Below are 20,667 nucleotides of genomic sequence, written 5' to 3' on the forward strand. Positions count from 1 at the left end.
CAACAACGACGACGACGACGTGGACGACGCGAGGAAACTTCGTAAAGTTCGCGTAACTCTGCTGCTTCGTCCTCTTGCTCTGTCTACTGCTTACACTGCTGCTGCTGCTGCTGCTGCTACTGCTGCTGCTTCTTCTTCTTCTTCTGCGACTACTACTACTACATACAGCTCTCTGGCTCAGGAGGAAGCCCGAAAACGTGCGTCTCTACCTGTTCTAAGTTCGCTGCTAACTGACAGTTTTCCAAAGTTGTCGAACTTTCGAACGCAATGAAAATTGCAGCCAAATTTCTGCTGTCGCTGCCAGCGTCGGCAGCGGCGCGCACACACACACCCGCCCAGCTGTGGCGTTTTCGGAGTAAACACGAGTCGCCAAATCGTCGTCGGCTGTGCTCGTGCGCCTGCCTTTCCCCAGTCGCTGAGGCTTAGCACAGTTGCGGCAACTGTTATACGCGCACGTCGTATGCCAGCCACACAGCGTCGGCGCAGTACGCGGCAGAGCGTATGTGTGTGTGTGTGCGTGTGTGTGTTGTCCGAAAAAGACGCAGCGCATTCCTGCAGCCAGACGCCATCAGCGCTGATTTGCCTTTTATCTCTTGCACGCTAATTGTGAATTCCAGCAGCGACGCCAACTCCTGCTGCTGCTGCTGCTATTGCTGTCGCTGCCTCTGCTGCTGCTGCTGCTGTTGCTGGTATTCACAAATGAGTTTATCCCGTTGTCGGGCGCAGTCCGCAGACGCGCGCGACGCGCCGTCCGCAGCTGGATTGGCAGGCAAATTTGTTGTTGTTGCTTCTTGTTTTGTAGATTTCTCGATCACTGACTCAAAAACAAAAACAAAAAACCAAAAGCAAAAGCAAAACAAAAATTCAAATTCCGATTGCGATTCTGTGTATGCATGGCTTATCAGCTGCCGCTGCCGACGCCGCCTGCTGCTGCTGCTGCTGCTGCTGGTGACGCAGCTTTGTGACTGAATCAGCGGCTGCGGCGATAGCGGCGCAAAGTGCAAACCCAACAAATTGGCCACGATCAGCGCGGAACTAGTTCGCCTCTGATACGAACTAGTTGCTTGCTGTGCCTTTTGAGTCAGTTGCGAGGAACAAGTTCAAGCAAACCAGCTCACCCAAGTTCCAATTAACTAGTTCCGTTAGAATTTTGTTTTTTTTTTTGTTCTGGTGTTTTTTTTGGGTAAAGTTCACGGAAAGTTTTTGCATAGTTCGCGGCATATTTGCAAGTGTTTCAAACAAACTTTCTAGACATTTTCGTATAGACCACAACAATCAAATATATGTATACACATATATATATACATATATATGTATATTTATATATACACATATATTATATTTAAAGGCCTTTTTTCTGGTGAGGTTATGTGCGTAGTCGTATCGATTTTGCTCTGAACTTTCTCGCAGTTCACAAAAGTTTGGCGTGAAAACTTTACGAAATTTAAATCGCATTAAATATTTAACTACTTGTCCGAACAAATTTCTGAGCAGACTTTAAGTAAGCTAGATTTTCCTATATGTATATACCTGCAGTTCCTTGCCTGAGTCAAAAGAGGTTCAAGAAGTAATTGAAATTCGAATTCGAGCTGTGATATATAAGCATTTGTATTCCAAGCAGTGCCAATGAACTAGTGAACTACAAATTGCAAGGGCTCACAACCCTTTGGTTGGATTGGGATTGCTTCAAGTGTCTTGGCGGCATGAGCGGAACCAGCTCATTGATCAAACAGCATATTTGTATGGCTTTAAGGGTAACCTAGGCGTAAACGGAGCTAGTTCATGGAATGAATATAGCACTGAATACAAACTGGAACTGTTGCCTGGGCCTAAATGGAACTAGTTCATGGAATGAATACAAAATTAAGTACAAATTGCAGTTGAATCGAGTGTCGTCGAAGCACAAATGGAACTAGTTCAATGAATACATATACAATTAAATACAAATTGAAATTGTTGCCTAGGCGTAAACGGAACTAGTTCATGGAATGACTATAAAATTGAATACAAATTGGAATTGTTGCCTATGCGTAAATTAAACTAGTTCATTGAATGAATATAGCATTGAATACACTGGAACTGTTGCCTAGGCGTAAACGGAACTAGTTCATTGAATGAATACAATACAAAATTAAGTACAAATTGCAGTTGAATCGAGTGTCGTCGAAGCACAAATGAAACTATTTCAATAAATACATATAACATTAAATACAAATTGAAATTGCTGACTATTCGTAGATGGAACTAGTTCGTGGAATGAATATAACATTGTATACAAATAATAATTAAAGCGTGTGTCATTGAGGCACAAATAGAACTAGTTCATTAAGTGAATATCGTATTGAATACAAATATTGTGCCGTAGCGGTGCGAACTGAACTAGTTCATTGGCTACTTAGTGTTGATTGCTTCAATGTTGAAGCGTAAAATGAACTAGTTCACCGATCGTATAAGACTTGAAAACATAAAATGAACTAGTTCATTGAACGCATAAGTCTTGAAAACATAAAATGAACTAGTTCGTTGATCGCATAAGACTTGAGAGATGTTCTATGCCAATTTGAATTTAACATTCAACAGATTCTACGATATAAAAATAAATATATATATACAATCTATATAAAAGCTAAGCAAATAGCTATAGAGTCGATTCCTTAAGACCGCCTTGGCTAAAGCCTCAATAGTTATTCCCATGATGAAGTCAACATCCCATATCTGTCACAGTGTGCACTGGCTAGAGAGGAGGCGCCTCGCCTCACTTTGCCTTTGCTTAGCACAGAGCATCTTTATTTGCTGTGCTCCAGCTAGAGTCGCAATTAAAGATGAACTGGTTCCTTGGAGCCGAACCGAATTCGTCGCCGCCTGTGCGCTGGGCCGTAATTAAAATAATTAAATGCCAAAAAAAAAAGAAAGTAATCACAAGATTGAAAAGTAATTTACACATGTAAGCAAACACCACGAATACACACACACACACACGCACACACACACACACAGGCACATGCATAGACACACACGCATGCAGCTTATACAAATAGATGGATAAACAAAGCCCGCAGGATACGAGGCGAGCGCGTAGGCAAAAGCCGCGACGCGTCGTGTTCAAAGAAAAATGCTCAGTGCAAGAAAATTGCCAAGGCAAATGGAAAAGTCAACATGACGACGTCGCCAGGATCAGCATGCGAAACGCATCAGCAGCAGATGCCAGAAAGGGTTTCGCTGCCTCGCCGGGGCTGAGGGGTGGGGCGGCGCTATGTGGAAGGTGAGAGCTGAAAACGCAAATGATTTCTTGAACTGCGAATGGTCGGACTCTATGATGGATAGCGCCCACAAAAAATGGCGGGTGTAACAGTTGAGAAGCGGCCGGGGGGAGCGACGGAAGGAAGGCGTGGCAGAGACAGCCTGCGACGGCTGAGACAGCTGAAGGAAGACGACTGAACGACCTTACCAGCAGCTCGATGCTCTGCTCGGCCAGGCAATTAGCTAATTGAATGGAATTCATAGGCCGAAGTTGTGACTGTGAACAGTGCCCGTGACTGTGACTGAAGAAATCTTCCCCTAAAATTGTAATAGGTATTGTGAATTGAAAGGTTGCCCGTTAAACTGTGACTTTTCACAGCATCTCATATCAGCAAATGTCATCAAATATCACTGTGTCTTCTTAAACTGTGACTCTATCACTGTGACTCATTCACTCTGACTGATTCACTCTGTGTGATTCACTCTAGTCCCATCACAGTGAATTTCGCAGTGTGGTCCAATCACATCTGATTTTTTCGCAATGATCTTTTCACAGTGACTCATTCACTGTGACTTTTTCACTACACTATGAACTAAAAATTTTCCACTCTGATTTTTAAACCTTCCCCTGTTACTATTCACTCAGTTCGTATTCCTTTCATTTAAACTGTGATTCTACATGTGTTAAACTGTGACTGCATCACTGTGATTCCTTCACTCTGACTGATCGTCTCATCCATTGTAAATTCACTGTGAATTTTTCAGTGTGTGCGTTTCACATTTGGCTTTTTCGCTTTGATCTGTTTGCATGGACTTTTCACAGTGACTCATTCACTGTGACTTGTTCACTTAACTACTGAACTTTACCTATTCCACTCTGAATTTTAAACATTTTTCTGTTATTATTCACTCAATTCGTATTCCTTTCATTAAAGCCGTGACTCTTCATGTGTTAAACTGTGACTGCATCACTGTGATTCCTTCACTCTAGACTGATTCAGTCTCATCCATCTTAAATTCAATGTGAATTTTTCAGTGTGTGCGATTCACATTGGGCTTTTTCGCTTTTCACTGTGACTTTTCACTGCGCCTCATTCACTGTGACTCATTCACTTTATATCTATGAACTATAACTTTTTTCACACTCTGGCCTCTATTACTATTATTCTATTACTACTCACGCAATTTGCATTCTGCTCACCTCAACTGAGACTTAACTTGATCCTCTGACTTCTCAATGCACTCAACTAATACACCCGCTCTGCGGCTCAGTTGACAGTGCAAGGAAAAAGACAAAGCTGCGGCTGTGGCTGCTGCGGCTGTAGCTGTGGCTGAGGCCGTGGCCGTGGCCGGGAGTCAGGCTAAGGCGTCGCGCTGTCTGGCCGGGCACAGCAGAAATTAAGTGGCAACAAGAGGGAATCACTCACTTTCTTTCGTTCTTTATATTTCGGCAGCAGAGAAAGGGGTAGGCGACGGGGCGGCGGGAGGGGGCTTTCGAGGCTGGCAGGCAACGAAATGATTGACAGCGCATAATTAAATTAATTGAGTAATCCACGGGCAACCAAAGCGAGTGTACAGCAGGAGCAGGAGCAGGGGGAGGCGGAGGGTGGATGGGGGCTGCTGGAACACCAGGGATACTCTTGGATGCTGGCACACACACACACACACACAGAGACAGACAGAAATTGTGCCGCTGATGCGTGCCACAACGCGGTTGCTTCATTTGCCCATCAGGCCAGGAGCAGGAGCCGGGGCGGGGGCGGAGGCTAGGCAAGAAGCTGCAGGAGCTCAAGGACTACGCATAGCCAAGCCAAGACAAGCCAGTTGTTGTCTTCATCCTTGTTGTTGTTGTTGTTGTTGTTGCTGGCTGCATAATGAGAAATAAGAAAACCAAAAAATACGCCCACACCCCCAGCCTCAGCCCCCGCCCCCGACCACTGGAACCCTTTGGCAAGGCAAATGTCGCCCGCGCGTCACACAACATTTTTTGACTTGCCTCAAGGGAGGGGGAGGCAAGGAGGATTGGGTAGTTGTGTGAGCGCCTTGCGGTTTCCTGTTGATGTGAGCCTTTGTCTTAGCCAGGATATCGAGTTGCCCACAAAGGCAGCCAACAGCAGCGACAGAGGCGGCGGCAGCGGCAGCAGCAGCAGCTGAAGCATTGTCTTTGCCGCGACGCTTTATTAAAATTAGTAAAAATTGTGAAAGCAGGAGCACAGCTCTAGCTACGGCTACAGCTGCCGCCAGCCTACATGCCCACCCCCACCCACCGCTCTACCCCCTTATCGGGCGCCCCCAACCCTCAGCGCTCTTACTCAAGCGACAGCCGCGGGCAATTGTTTACGAGTGTATCGCAAATTAAGTAGGGCTTAAATTTTACAAGCATTTCGCCTTTAAGAGTTAAGTGCTTTTCTCATTCAGCTATGAAGCAGCCTCCAGCCCTCAGCTCCAACCCCAACCCCCAAGCGTTCTCTCTTTTAAGGCTGTAAGCTGTGTCGCCTTGTCGCCTTGTTGGAAGCTTTTCGGTTTCGATTGTGAATGTAGTTCAGTTGAGGCATTGTTCTGCCTGCTCCAGGCTGCAATTGGATTTCACACAGTCTACTGCATACATACATACCCTGTGAGCTAAGCTAGTACAGGGTATTAACAGCTGTTCAGCCTAATTTAGTAACTAATTCACAGTCAGCTTAAAAGTATACTACATTAAAGTCTAGAAATCTCAATGGAGTCGGTTAAATACGAGTCGAAAATGGAATGCCTGAACAGTTAAGAGCGTCATAATCGGGTGAGTTGGACTGATCAGCTGCTACTTCAATCAAACACACACACACACACATTCAAATCGTAGCTAAGAATACAAATAAAGCTGTTAGGCTTATAAAATTGTATAAAAAGAAATATAATATCTTACTTCGAAATTGAACAGTATTAATTATAATATGTAAAATAAAAATTAATTTCATATTAAAAAAATATTTAAAAAAAAATTCTAATAGCAAAATGTAATTTGCCTCTGCCTGGATTTGAACTCGAGTCTTCAAAGCAGCTCAGTAATTGTGCTTGTGCAGCTCGCCTCCTCCCACTCGGCCATTGCAACGAATGCCAGGCTCAGGCAAAAGCTGACAAAAGAAGTCAAGCTCAGTGCTATAGCAATGGCGATTGTATTTATAGCTAGTTATAGCACGATTCTATTTATAGCACGCCAATGAGCAAGCACGCAGTCAAATAAGCTTAAGCACAATTGCCTGTCTATTTATAGAATGCAATAGAATGAGCAAGCATGCATTTCTGTGTGTGCCTGTGTGTGTGTGTGTGAGTATAGAGGGCGATTGGCCTGCGCTTGTCGCCAATTGACACATGATTTTGTCGACTGAGCAAACGTTTTGCTGAATAACTGCTGTTTTACTCAACGGATTTCAACAATTCCAACTCTCAGCAATGAGTGTTCAAGTAAATTAATGAATATGGCAAGCATTGCAAGATAGAAAACTATTTTAATTATTAGCTAGATATATTTGTAGGGCTGTTTAACGGGCAGCTGTAATATTCAAATGGGAAAGTAAAAAAGAAACGGCATGTATGAAAAGTTTAGTTTTGTAGCTGAAGCTTTATAATTGAAAAATAATTAAATTTTAAGGTATAATCTCTTAGCCTGTAAGAGGTAGGCGTTGGAAGATTTGATATACGTATGAGAGTAGAAGAAAAACTAAGGTTAGAGTAATTCGGCTGTTGCTTGTCTGACGCTTGCTTTTGGCTTTTAAATGTATCTCAGTCAATATAAAATATGTTCACAATGCTGTGCAGCATCCATCGACTCGATAGAGGTCTAGATTGGTTTCCTTATCCAAACCATTTCACTAGTCTTAAGGCTAAGAGCGCACTGATTTCTTTGCATTTTCTTCAATTTAAACAACAGAAATAATACTAACAGTAATAATAATAACAGCAATAACAATAATAATAATGTGATGCGTGGTCAGGCTCCAGCCACCAGCTTCAATGTTGACTTTAGAATTAATTCAATGGCAGCCGCAACGCTTCGTTTTGTGGTTTACTTCAGACTCCACCTCGCCTCTCTGGGGTTTGTAAAGACCTCCCCCCGCTCCCCTGGCATGCCATGGCGCAGCGTGTAACTCATTTCCAACTGGAAACGTGAAGTCGTCGCGTCTTTTGTAGCTCAACTCCTTCTGACTGCTGCTGCTGCTGCTGCTGCTGCTGCTGCTGTGTCCTTGTGTGGGCTAGCGCAAGTCTTTTTAATATTCCTGGCCAAAAGTCTCTGACTTTCAACTGTCGTCTGTCTGAGGCAGAGGCGGGTCGAGGGGCTAGCCAGAGGAAGTGTTTTCCTCTGACTCTGTAATTACGCGTATAGGATGATGATTAACGCGCACGCAGTTACAGTAGCAACAGCCCAGACAGACGGACCAAGGTGTGGGGCGGGGGAAGGGGGGGGGGGGGGGGTGTTGGGTTGGAGAACTGTGCAGCTGGTAGTCACTTTTGGCATTAAATGAAGCACAGCTAATGAGTGTCTGTCTATGTCTCACTCTCTCTCTCTCACTCTCTCTCTCTCTCACTCTCTCTCTTTCTCTCCTTTGCTGTGTGTGTGCGTGCAGATTTTGCATTTCTTTGCCATATTCTTTGCAATTAGTTTGTGCCACGCCTCCCCCGCGCCGCCGCTGCCCCTGCGCACATTTATGAAATTAGCAAACGCATTTCTTTTTCTCTGTGGCAAATCCATAAATACCTCGACTCTAGACAGTCGCCCGCTACCTCCGCTGCCCCCAGTCAGTCGCTGCTGCCATTTGGATGCTTCGTTTTCAGTTCACTTTTTCAAGGACGAAAACTTTGTTTGGCTTTTCGCTGCTTTTCGTTAAAGCCTTTTGCTTTTTAGAATATGCCCTCCTCCTGCCCCTCCCCCACACCCTTTCCTAGAGCAGCGAAATAAGAAAACTTTTGGCCAACTGCCTTGGCCGCAGAGTCATGACACCACGCCCTGCAGCCCACTCCCCCCACCTCCCGCCTCTTGACTAAATTCAGCTGTCGCGCTTTGCTTTTAATCAGCACCAGAGTTGCCACACCTATGACGAATTTCGGAAATAGTCATGTCTGCCGTCTGTTGGCCTTGTCAAAGTATCTGTTTGACTTGATTATTAGCAATCAGCGTTGCCATCTGTCAACTGTTGCGCAATTAGATTTGCGAAAGTATGGCAACTCTATGCATTTGAGAGCTATGGCAGCCCACTTTTCGTAGCTCTTGTTATAGTACTCGATAGTATATTAGTTCATGCGATTTCAGCGTAGTTTTTAGACCTTTACTATAAAACAGAGTTGCCACACTTTTGATCATTAGATCAACGTCACTTTAAGAGCATTCTTCGGCACCAGAACTTGATTTGACTTTGTTTTTTTGCTATGTATTTTGATTTGTGTTCATAATATGCGCTACCTATCTATCGCCTGTTCAGCCAGAGTTGCCATATCCTCACACTCACACTCACATACCTTCTTCTATATGTTGCCTTCGATCTGTCGCTTCTCTTTTGGTATATTTGTATTAAATTCGATGCACAGTGCTGCCACTTTAAGTCAGCGTTGCCACCTAACTATGAATTTTAATTGCTAGCCGAATCTGTTCGCCCTTTCCACACACACACACGTGAAACTTTCAAGTCTCAACTTTGCCGCTTTTAGCCTTAATTATCTTAATTGCATATTAACGGTATTTCGTATTCACAGTAGCCAGCGCCGTAGAGGTAGCTACTCCACTTGCCTACTTCTACTCCTACTCCTTCGCTTTCCGCCTCCCTCTCTCTCTCTCTCTGTGTACACACTCTTGCGATTGGCATCGATAACAGAGCCGCGAAGTTGATTTAGCTGCAGCTAAGCACAAATGCCACGCCCCCAACTACACTCGCTCAGACAGCAGCTATGCGTGCGTGGGTGTGTGTGTGTGTGTGTGTGCGTGGCATATGCATATCTGGGTGTATCTATGTACTTTTAATTGCCAGCAATTAAAACTTAAACACTGTTCACACACCCACACACACACACACACACTCCTATTGCTGTTGTTGTTGTTGTTGTTGTCGATGCGTGCCAAGCTTCATTTAGTGCGTTCGCCGTGCGGTTAAGTCACCAAGGTGCCAAGTGCCAAGTGGTTGCTGCCAAGTGCTTAACGTAACCCCCACCCACTCCACACCACCCGCACCACCGAGTGCTTAACGCGGCTACAAACACTCACAATTCAGGCAAAGTTGGCTCTGGGCTAACTGGGAAATTGCGTGGCAAGCGTAAATAGTTGGCGTGGCGCATTAGAGATACAAATCCACATTCCCAGATACAGATACATTATACCCACGGCCTCTAGATGCACTCTCTCTCTCTCTCTCCCCCCGCTCTGGCTGGAGGGGGAGAGGGGGGTTGCACTCGAGCCGGTGCACGCGTTCGAGTCAAATGAGGCGGCTGTACGATGGGCAAAACTATTAGAAACTAATTGAGGGAGAGGCGAGGCTCACCGGGAGGGGGGCTGTGGAGAATGTTCCCAGTCTGGAATACAAGAAATCATTGGAAAAATGGGCAAAGGGGCGGGCGGAAATGACTCCCTCGATTGCTTGTGTAAAAGACCTAAATTTAATAAGCTTACTTTATTTTCTATATGATCTTTGTCGCTCTCTTTCTATTACTTTTCCCCTCTCTATATCTGTCGAGAGAGAGAGAGAAAGCAACTTAAAGGGAATAGAAGAAATAGAATGACAGATGGAGATTCCGTTGCGAGAAAGAGAAAGCGTATGTATTTCTCTCTTTCTTATTTACTGTATATATGTCCACATATATTTATGGCTTCCCCTAATTTTTCCAGTCGTCTCCCTAATTCTATGTCTCGCTCATCATCTTTGGTGTCTGGCTTTCTGTAATTATTTCTGCTCCTTTCTTTTCTCTCTCTGTCCCTCTCTCCATATATCCATCTCTCTGTCTCTCGATAGCCATATCATTCTCTCTTTCTCTCTTTGATTCCTATCTCTATGTCTCTCTCTTCATCCTTATATCTGACGTTCTCTAATTCTCTCTGCTCCTCTCTCTGTATTTCGATAGCTATGTCTATCTCTCTTTCTCTTTCTCTCTCTCTTTACTCTTAAATATCTCTCATCATCTTTATATTTGGCTTTCTCTAACTCTCTCTACTTCTTTCTCCCATTCTCTCTCTCTGTTTCTCTCTCTATCTCTCTCTGTCTCTCCATAGCTATATATATATCTCTCTCTCTCCCTCATCATGTTTATATCTGGCTTTCTCTAATTCTCTTTGCTCTTTTCTGTCTTGCTCTCTCTCTCATTCTCTCTCTCACTTTCTCTAGCTCTTTCTCCACATAACTTAGTATCTTTCTGCCCTGACCAGCCTTTCTCTCCCATTTTATCTCTCTTTTTGTCTCTCTTTCTCCATCTATCATTCTTCCACTTCTCCCTTTAGCTTACTCTCTCTCTCTCTCTCTCTCTCTCTCTCTCTCTGATTCGTCTTCTCTGTTTCTCTCCTTTAACTTCGAGCCACAATAACTTCGCTTCGATCTATTGTCACAATTTATGTATGTACCTGACATTATGTTAATTACAGAGCATTTACATAACATATACAGGCATAAGTTCATGTAACGCTTATCGAACATCGCCAGTTGTCACCGCAGAGCCCAGTCATAAAAGTTAAAATGCCATTAATAACTAAGCAGCCCTGACCAGTGTCAGCCCCAGCTCCGCCACTCGCTGTATCTCCCACTTAACTAGCTAAGACACACACACACACACACACACACGCAATGGAGAAAGTTAACAGAGAGAAAGAAAAACGAAATTGAAATAGAAAAATTCGTCCTTGCCCGCGCCTCATGCTAATTAAATTCAATTAAACGACAATCAAACAATGTCAAGCGGAAGTCAACGCGGGGCAACGCGACACGAATGGACGCGACCGCGAATGCCCCATGCCAATGCCACTGCCACATGCTGCCCCACCTGAGCTCAGGCGCACCTCAATAAAAAAAAAAACAAGAAAACGAAAAAGAAATCAAAAAACGTGAAAAAAATTGTCGGCAATTGTAACTGAACCTGTCTGCGCGCCCACGCAATCGAATCGCAGCAGAGGCGTGGCCGGAGGGAGGGGGGGGGGGGGGGGGGTGTCGCTGGCCAGTTGGCGTGGGCGTGAGCGTGGGCCAGCTCTTACATCTGGTCAATAATTGTGAATTTGTTAAATGTGAAAAGTGAAAGCTGTTGCACAACATTTGAGTAATTATTTTTATTTCCCATCAGTCAACGCGCGCTCTATGCATGCTCCCCAAGCATGCCATAATGGAATCTACAGGGTATAGCCGGGCATGCCAAAATCATGGAACTCATCCTGTGAGAACTGAACAAAAGTTCAGCTGGTATTGCAGGCAGTTTCTCTATAAATAATCCTAGAGATTAACTTTTTCAGGGAATCTAGATGGAGTGTGTTCTTTAAGTGCCAAAATCGTCTCTTGCTTTCTCTGTGTCTGTTAATCTGTCTGTTTCCGTAGGGTGAGACATCGTACATAGGGCTATCTCTATATACGTAAATCTCTTTCAATGTACAGCTAGAGATTTGAAATTTTGACTATCTCTGATTCTCGTGTCTCGTGTCTTTCTTGTCTTATGTGCACTGAGAGCCTGGTAACTCGGCCCATAGATCTATATCTGTAACAATATTGAATGATATTAGCTGAGTTGATATCCATTCTTATAGACTTTATATAGCATTTAAGGAAGGAGCTCATAAGCAATTGAAAAAAACTTTAAGGTTTTTAAAGAACTTCTCTAAACATTCTGAAAAATTTTGAATTTTTTCATCCTTAAATCATATATCTCTCATATCTATTATATTATTATTATTTAACAAGCCCTTTGCTGCTTAGCCATTCTATAGCTTGATTGAACTTAGCATATAAACGCCTCTTTGAGGGCGTGACAGCCTGAATGCAAGTAATGTGTTTGTATAAGCTTAGGAATATTATTAGTAAGTTCCCTAGTGGCTAGATTCATTGTTTAGTTTGCGCTTCATAGAGTTGCTTAAGGTATCTAGACGTCGTGCTTTGCTAATTTATATTTTTTGATTTTTTTAAAAAATTTTCCTGTTTATCGTTTTTTTTTTTTTTTTTTTTTTTTTTTTTTTTTTTTTTTGACAGGTGTCTGTTGTCCTTTGGCTGTTGTCTCTGTCGTTCCGTTGTTTCGTTTGTCTGTTTGTTATTTTTATGTTGTTTGCCGTTTGTCGTTGTTGTTGTTGTTGTTGCTTTGTGTGTGTTTTTCTTTTTTTTTTTTTGTAATTTAGCTGCCAGTTGAATTTTCCCCGATTTACTGAATGACTTTTTGGCTGCGACGCTGTTATCGTCGCCCGTTTGTCTACTTTGCTTTTCGGCAGCAATTGACACGCGATACGAGAACCGAGAACCAACCCCCTGCCACCCCTTGCCAACCATCTCTCTCTCTCTCTCTCTGTCTCTTTGGTTAACTTTTAGCATCTGTTTAGCAGCTGCTCTGACGACGCGCTGAAAATCGCAAACAAAACTTGAACTTGCGATACTTCAATGCTCGCCCATAAAGTGAGAAGGGGTATATAGGGTGTATAGATAGGTAGGTAGCTGGTACTTGGTGTCTATAGGGTACAAGCTAGATAGAGTTTAGATGGGAGACGCTAGAGAAAGTCAAGTCGAGGTAGCTTCGGACAACTTGCGATTCGAATCAAGAGTCAAAGTCAAGGCTAGAAGTATTTGTATGGAGTCAAAGCTAATTGATTCTACTCCAAGGTCAACTTGATTGAATGGGTAACTGGGTTACAAGTCAAGACCTCAACAGCTGTATATATTATAGTAGAATCTGGTTATAGCGACACTCAAGGGATCGACGATTTTACGTCGCTATACCCGGTGGACGTTTTAACCAGAAGGTTTCTTTCATATGAGTGTGTATGGGGACCAGCCAAGACCTCGAATTTTCGTCGACATAACTGGTTGGACGCTTTAAGCGGAGTCGTTATAACCGGATTCTACTGTATTTAAGTGTTTCAGGTCTTAAAATGTCTGAAACGCTTTTATTTCTAAGCATATAACTTAGGTGATATTCAGTTAAGATATGATTAGAATTTTAAGATATGATTAAATTAGAAAATCCTAAAGAGCTCACCATTCCATTCCATTTACTTAATTTGCTAGAGCTGATGAATTCTTAGGACATCTTGCTATTCAGCTCTGCTAGAAGCTGGGAATGAACTGTAAGCGAGCATTACGATGCCATATACTTATAGACCCTGGAATACATATCGAAAACGGATAAATAGGGTATATCGATTTAGCTTCTAATTCTGTAAGAGGAGACATGATTGAAATCCTTAAAGTATTCTGCAATAAATTGGCAGGATCGTGTCGAACCAGCTCTAAATTCGAAGCAGATCAGACACATATATGTGACATATATCTGACAGTCGATCAGTTGGATAGAAGTTTATAAGAATAAGATTCCTGTAAACATAGCTTCTTCTATGGCAGAGATCCAGCACAGAGGCAAAAGCTCTGCAAATTCAACGCCAGCAGCAGCTGCTAGTCGTGCATACCCCTCACTCACCCTTTGGCTGAAATGCTAATGCGGCTGTTGTTTGGGACTGAGTCAGTGCTTAACCTGTTGACAGCAGCAATCGCTTTAGTTGAGCTCTCCTGTCACATGTCCTGCCCAGAGCCCGAGTCCGAACCGGAGCTGGAGCTGGAGCAGGAGCTGGAGCCGTAGCCGGAACAAAAGCTGCCTGGCAGTCTGGGCGTGCAGCTTGACTTTGAGGTCAGCTAAAACCCTTTTAGCGCATTTCATTAACGGAACTTCTCGACTCTTTACATATATATATATATGTATATGTATACATAATCATTTTTTTTGGTGGGGCCAACTCGTGGTTCACCTTTTTTTAAGGACTTTAAGGACTCTGCTGTTGTTGTTTTTTTTTTTTTTATATATTTTTTTTTATTACTTGGCTCATTTGGCATGCAGCAAGTTGAACGTGAATATTTTTTAATGCGTCGGTTTACTTGCTGATGAAGTGGCTCAAATTGCGACCAGTTGCGGGGTGGGGCTTTTGGCAAAGGTGGGGTAACGGTAACTCTACCACATCCGCTTGCTTAACTCTTGAACAGCTACTGGAGAGGTCGCTGTAATTGCATTTTTATTACTCTTCTGGCAGCCACCCACGACAGTTTGTTAAGTGCTGCACAAAATGAGTGAGCGGGGCGTGCACGACTAGCCGATATCCTGGACAGACAAAAGCAACAGACATTTGACTGTTGCTCATCCAGTGCGATTGCCCACAGAAGTAGGCAACACTTTTGCACTTCGTCTCTTTCCAAATAAGACTTTTGGTAAATTGACCAAATGTTTTCTATCATAACTTTTGTACTTCTTAGCCGATTTCGATGAAATTTTCAGCCATGAATCTTTATATTCCACGTAATATACATGCTATTTCAAAAACTACCCGAACTGTATTCTTTTTGCCAAGTTTCAATATATAATAAAAAAAAACTTAAATCATATTAAGTAAATAGCTAAAAAAAATACCCTATAATGAAACCCTTATACCCTGCATGCCTGCTTTCATTATGCTGAGGGTATTCCAAAAGCGGCGTGGCAGCTGGGTAGCTGCGGCTACTTCGAAAAAAAAGACACAAAAAAAGGGTTCACAACTGCAAAATTCATCATCAAAGGTGTAAAAACTTTTAATATGTTTAATTTTCCACCTATTTTCTTAGCCGCGCCCACTTAAGGGCGGTCGTCCCTGTACACTTCCCCCCCTTGGACGGTGCGGCACCTGCAAGTCGACAACCGCACGCAGATTTAGTTATGCAACAAACATCCACGGCATCGTTCAAAATAAGCAAGAAAATAGGCATTAAGCAGGAAGCGCAACGACGGGAAGAAGCCGAGGCTAAAGCATAAAATGATATAAAAATATGGATATAAAAAAATTGAAAGAAACAAAAAAAAAAAAAAAAGACACAAGTCGCGAGGACGCAGCTGGGGAGCAGTCCTTGAAATGCTTTTGCCCACTTTTGAATAATTTTAACCCAAATAAAAAATGATGTGAATTCCTAATTAGGCGCAAGTAACAACAACAACAACAACAACAAGCGACATGCAACAACAAGAGGAGAAAATCAGCGCCGTTTGTTCAGCCAAACAAATAAGATAAACGTGTTTACCCAGGCCAAAGCAAACAACGCATCCTTGATACCCTATAAAAAGCAACAGTTGGTTGACTTTAGCCTCAGTGTCATATGGGTCTGTGTGTCTGTCTGCTCATCTCTTGTGTCTGCTAGAGATCTGAAATCTCGATCTATGTTGGAGGCCTTCACTGCTGAAGTCTTAAGTGTCATGTGTACGCTGGGGGCGTGGCAAGTCAGTTGTATATTCACATCTGTGACTCTATTATTCATCATTAAAGGGGTTCTATTCTATTACATTCGAATTCTTTTTTTCTAAGAAACTGCTCTATAAACAGCAATTCCTTTATATATTTGCTATAGTTTTCAAGTTATCTGATGAGCTCGTACGATATTTAGTACCGTATACTGATACTTATCAGATATGCATATGAAGTACTTCAAGGGATTCATTATATATGTAGATAAGTGAATGTGGTATGTGATATATAAAGTTCTTATCAAAATTGATCTATATTAATCTATATTAATATAATCTATGTTTATATACAATTGTATAGCTTATAGAGTAACAAATGTTTATACTAGAATTACATTTCAAAATTAAATAGGGTTCTCCTATGTCAACTATATCAAAAGTAGCGATCTTTTAGCTAGAAGAGGCATGGCAGAGATTCTCCCCTAAGAGAGACGATTTCAGATTGATGAGCCTACATAGATTGAATTCTATGCTAGAGGGAAACTTCAGCTAGAGAAAGTTTTTCTCTAATATAACTGAGCGACACGATGGATTCAACAAAATAGATGCAACTGATCCAGTGTATACCTATATCTATATATAAGATATCGATAAATATTTATATATATGCATAATGCATAGCGACTTTCCGAAACCCTTATACAACCATAGAATGTAAAAGTCTATGTAAATCGTAAGGTAATCCTAGTCAAGTAGCTTCTTTTTCTCTCTTCGCATACTCTCTCCATATGCCATAGCTAATATACCCTTTTGTTTGCGCCCAGAGTATGGCGTTAAAAGAAAAGAACTGTAGCAAAACCATAAAAAAAGAAGGAAGAAGAAGAAGAAAAAAAGAAATAAGGACAACAAAAAATAGCCGGAATTTTTTGGCATTATGATGATGATGGCTAAATGCCACGACTGTCAGTGCCACATGGGAATCGAGTGAGAGGGAGAGTGGCTGGGGCTGGGCGAGGGCGAGGGCGCGGGCGATTGAGATTGAGATTGGAACTGGCCCACGGCCATGGTTGACTAGTTAAAATGCAAGGATTTGAGCATTGGCCCCACTGCAAATGATGTCGCACGTCAGAGTCCTCTCTGCCAGCATTGACAAATTGATATTTGCATTTAAATTGAAAATTTACATTTGTTGCTCTCTCGCATCGAGTGGCGCGCGGGACTGGTGCGGGGGGCGCGGTTGAGCAGGCGTGGCAGTGCCTTGTGGTCACAGTGGTGTAATTCACATTAAATACCGCATTTTTCTTATTTCTCGCGCAGAGCCGCCGTCCAACGCCTTTAACGACAATTGGACGTCTCTTCATGCGCTTGACATTCGACATTAATACCCAGAGCGAGTGAGAGTGAGAGAGAGACAGGGAGAGGGAGAGGGAGAGAATGGGCCTAGTTTGGGGGAAAGGCGACTGCAATTTGCATTTATGAAATAACATTTTCCTTCTTCCTTATTCCATTTCCCATTTTTATTTCATTTTATTTTTTTTGTGACTTTTTATTTTCTTGGCACAAAGCACTCGTTAGCTGCTAAGGGGGGCATATGCCTTGAATCTGTCTCCCACTCTCTCCCACTCTCCCTCTCCCTCTCCCTCTCTCTCTCTCTCTCTCATATCAGTTATCTTGCTGCAATCAATCAAGTTTCTTCACATGCACAGCCAAAGGATTTCGCAACTGGACGCAATCAACATACACCTCAGCTACCTCTCTCCCTCGCTCCGTCGCCTGCTGTCTCTGTCTAACTCTCTTTCATTTACCTTTCTGCTTCCCTGGCTGCGCGGCACGTCATAAATATCAATGAGCTTGAGCTTGGCATTTGCTTTTGCTTTCTGCTTTTTCGCTCTTTGTCTTTAAGCTATCCATGCGCGTGTTTACCCTATACTTGGGTGGCTCATGGGGTAGGCCTGGCTGAAGGACTCGCATAGATCTGAGCTGGTCGTTGAGCTGATCTACTCAGGTCTTTCTAGCCATTCGTCTGTCTGTTCTTCCTTCTCTCAATCTCTGTCTACCTCTGTGAGTCTACATGATCAGATGATGTCTAAATCACTCTCTCTCTCTCTCTCTCTCTCTCCCTCTCTCTGTATATACAATATATATCTGTATTTTTCTATATGTTCTTCGATTTCGTTCTTTTGGGCAGCCTTTGGATCTCTCTTCAGGCATAGGGACTTCTCTCTATCTCTGTCTTTTTCTATAATTTTATCGATTTATTTTTCCCTCTTTTTTTTCTCTCTTTGACTCTCTCTCTCTCTCTGTAAGTTTCTCTAACATAGTCTCCCCCACTATCACTGTCTCTTTCCTTTTTTTTGTTCCATCATTTTCTCTCTTTCTCTCTCTCTCTCTCTCACTGCAATATCCCTGTTCTGTGCAATCTCCTTCTATCGCAATCTCTCTTTGTTACTTTCTCTGCTTTTCTCCCTCTCGCTCTACTTCTATCTCTCTCTAGTTCTCAATTCTTTGCATACTTTTCCTCCCCATCCATTATCGCTCAGGTGTGTACGGGGTATCTGCTAGTCGTGCAACGTATCACATTGCCGAAAAACTTCAACATATTCATAAATTTTGCAGTTTGTTTAAACAAATTTGCTGCTATACGTTCATTTTTTCATGCTCCGTCCGTTATTATTTATTTGCGTGAGTGGGCGGGCGGGTGATGAGGGGCGGCTGGTGGGCTGCTTGGCTGCTTGGCTGAGTGGGCATTCAGTGGCAAGTTGCAAAGTTCGTTGCTTGATTGGATGTGGCTGTGCGTCGAGTCTTGCCGGGAATGCGGGTGCCGCCTGCTCGGGCGACGTCTCCGGCTGCTGCTCCGGCGACGTTGACGTAAAAAAGGGTTGCCATGCAAAACAAAACAGCGGACTACCTGCACTCAACCCCCCGCCCCCGCCCCTTCTGGCCGCCTTGGCCCCTTAAACAAATGTGAAGTCGCTCAAACACACGTATGCGGGTTACTTGGGTGCCAATAGCCATGCCGGTGTGTGTGTGTGTGTGTGTGTGAGGCCAGCTAAGGCTAGCTGAAGTGGCAGGCGGTGGAGGGGTGGGGAGGGGGGTTCACTGTGCCTGCGGGTCACAGCGCTCTGTAATGGTGATAAAATATGCTCAAATTTGCCAAAATATGGAAAAGGTACAAAAAGTCCGCAACACGCCCGCCGGGCGACCAAACGCAAAACCAAATAATAATACATATGCATACACAAATACATGTACATAATATACATATATTGAAATCAAGTGGCGTCCACTCCCACACACTCACAGCCTACCCTCCCCGCCCTCCCGCAAGGAATCTCAGCGAAATGAAAATAAATGTGTTCGCTAAAACGTAACGATTGATTTTCACAGCACTTGCTGCAGTCGAACGGACTCCCCCTGACAGTGCCCACCACCCCCACCCCTGCCACTGCCACTGCCCCACCCACACTGTGCCACACTCCTCAACTCCAGTTTTGAGCATTTGTATTCATACGAAACTAAAATAAAATCAAATTTTAGCTAGAAAAGCATACAAATGTGTGAGGAGCAATGGCGGAACGAGTTGAAGCGACTGCCACATGCCCGCTCGTTGACCCAATAAGAGCTGCAGCATAGCAATGGGTGTAACACTGAGGCAGCTGGGCTGTGCCTGAGAGCGAGCTAGAATGATAGATGGCGAGTTACCCTGTAGCCATAGTCGGCCAATCGAGTGTTCTAAGCTATGAATTATCGATAACTGGAGTTAAGCAACTGTTATGAATTATCGATAACTGAAGCTAAGCAACTGTTATGAATTATCGATAGCTGGAGTGAAGCAACTGTTATGAATTATCGAGCAACTATTATGAATTAATGATAACTGAAGTTAAGCCACTATTATGAGTTATCGATAACTGAAGCTAAACAACTGTTATATATGATCGGTAGCTGAAGTTAGGCAACTGTTGTGAATGATCGATAGCTGGAGTGAAGCAACTGCTATGAATGATCGATCGATAACTGGAGTTAGGTAACTGTTATAAATGATCGATAGCTGAAGTTGAGCAACTGTTATGAATTATCGATAACTGGAGTTAGGTAACTGTTATAAATGATCGATAGCTGAAGTTGAGCAACTGTTATGAATTATCGATAGCTGAAGTTAAGCAACTGCTATGAATGATCGATGACGGAAAATAAGCAATTGCAATGAATTATCGATAACTGGAGTGTAGCAACTGTTATGAACTATCGATAACTTATCGATATATAGTATTTTGAATATGAATTATCATACGCCAGTCTACGCTCAGAGACAAAATGAACTTCTTAGTTTATGGTGGCTCTTCTCGTGATATTATGAAATATCTAGAGGAAGCTTTTAATAAAGTGAAGTGAAGTGAAGTGAAGATGTGAAGTGAAGTGTAAGCCTATGCCCAGATGATATCTATATGAGGCGGACTGGCTCAAAACAAATCTTAAAGCAGAACCAGCAAACTACTTTCCGCTTCAAGCGCAGCCAACGCAGTTAAGGCGATCATATGATATATCAGTTAGATATGGAGATTTCATAGTGCCTAGGTAATATCTCGAAATATTCAGAGTTTTATTGCCTTAGAGCTCTTAGCTCTGTTAGCAACTCTGTTTGTCATAGAGTTTGAAGCTCGCTCTTAAATCGGTTTACCTCGGCTTCCATATCCGAGATAGCTTTAGATTGAGTTCCTCTACTTCCGTATGCCACGCCCAAAAGTAGGCGTCGCTTTGACCTCGAATGGCTCAAGCCAATATGCTCAGTTTGTTTCTCTAACGAGCGAGCATTAAAATATTTATTGTGAAATGGAATTTGTGCCCAACTAGGCGTGGCTGGGCTCGGAGGCGGCTTTCATTCTTTCCTTGGCTGTTTTTTCGCGTCTGCGGGCGTCATGTTGGCCAAGTTATGTCCGTCCTGGCTGGCTGACTGGCTGGCCCTCTGGTCTCTTTGGCTGGCCGTTCACTTGCTCTGGTCATTCATGTGTGTCAAAATGGCAAACTGAATTT

This window comes from Drosophila navojoa, chromosome X (assembly GCF_054131105.1).
Source record: "Drosophila navojoa isolate 15081-1374.11 chromosome X, UAZ_NAV_1.0, whole genome shotgun sequence".
NCBI classification, from domain to species: domain Eukaryota; kingdom Metazoa; phylum Arthropoda; class Insecta; order Diptera; family Drosophilidae; genus Drosophila; species Drosophila navojoa.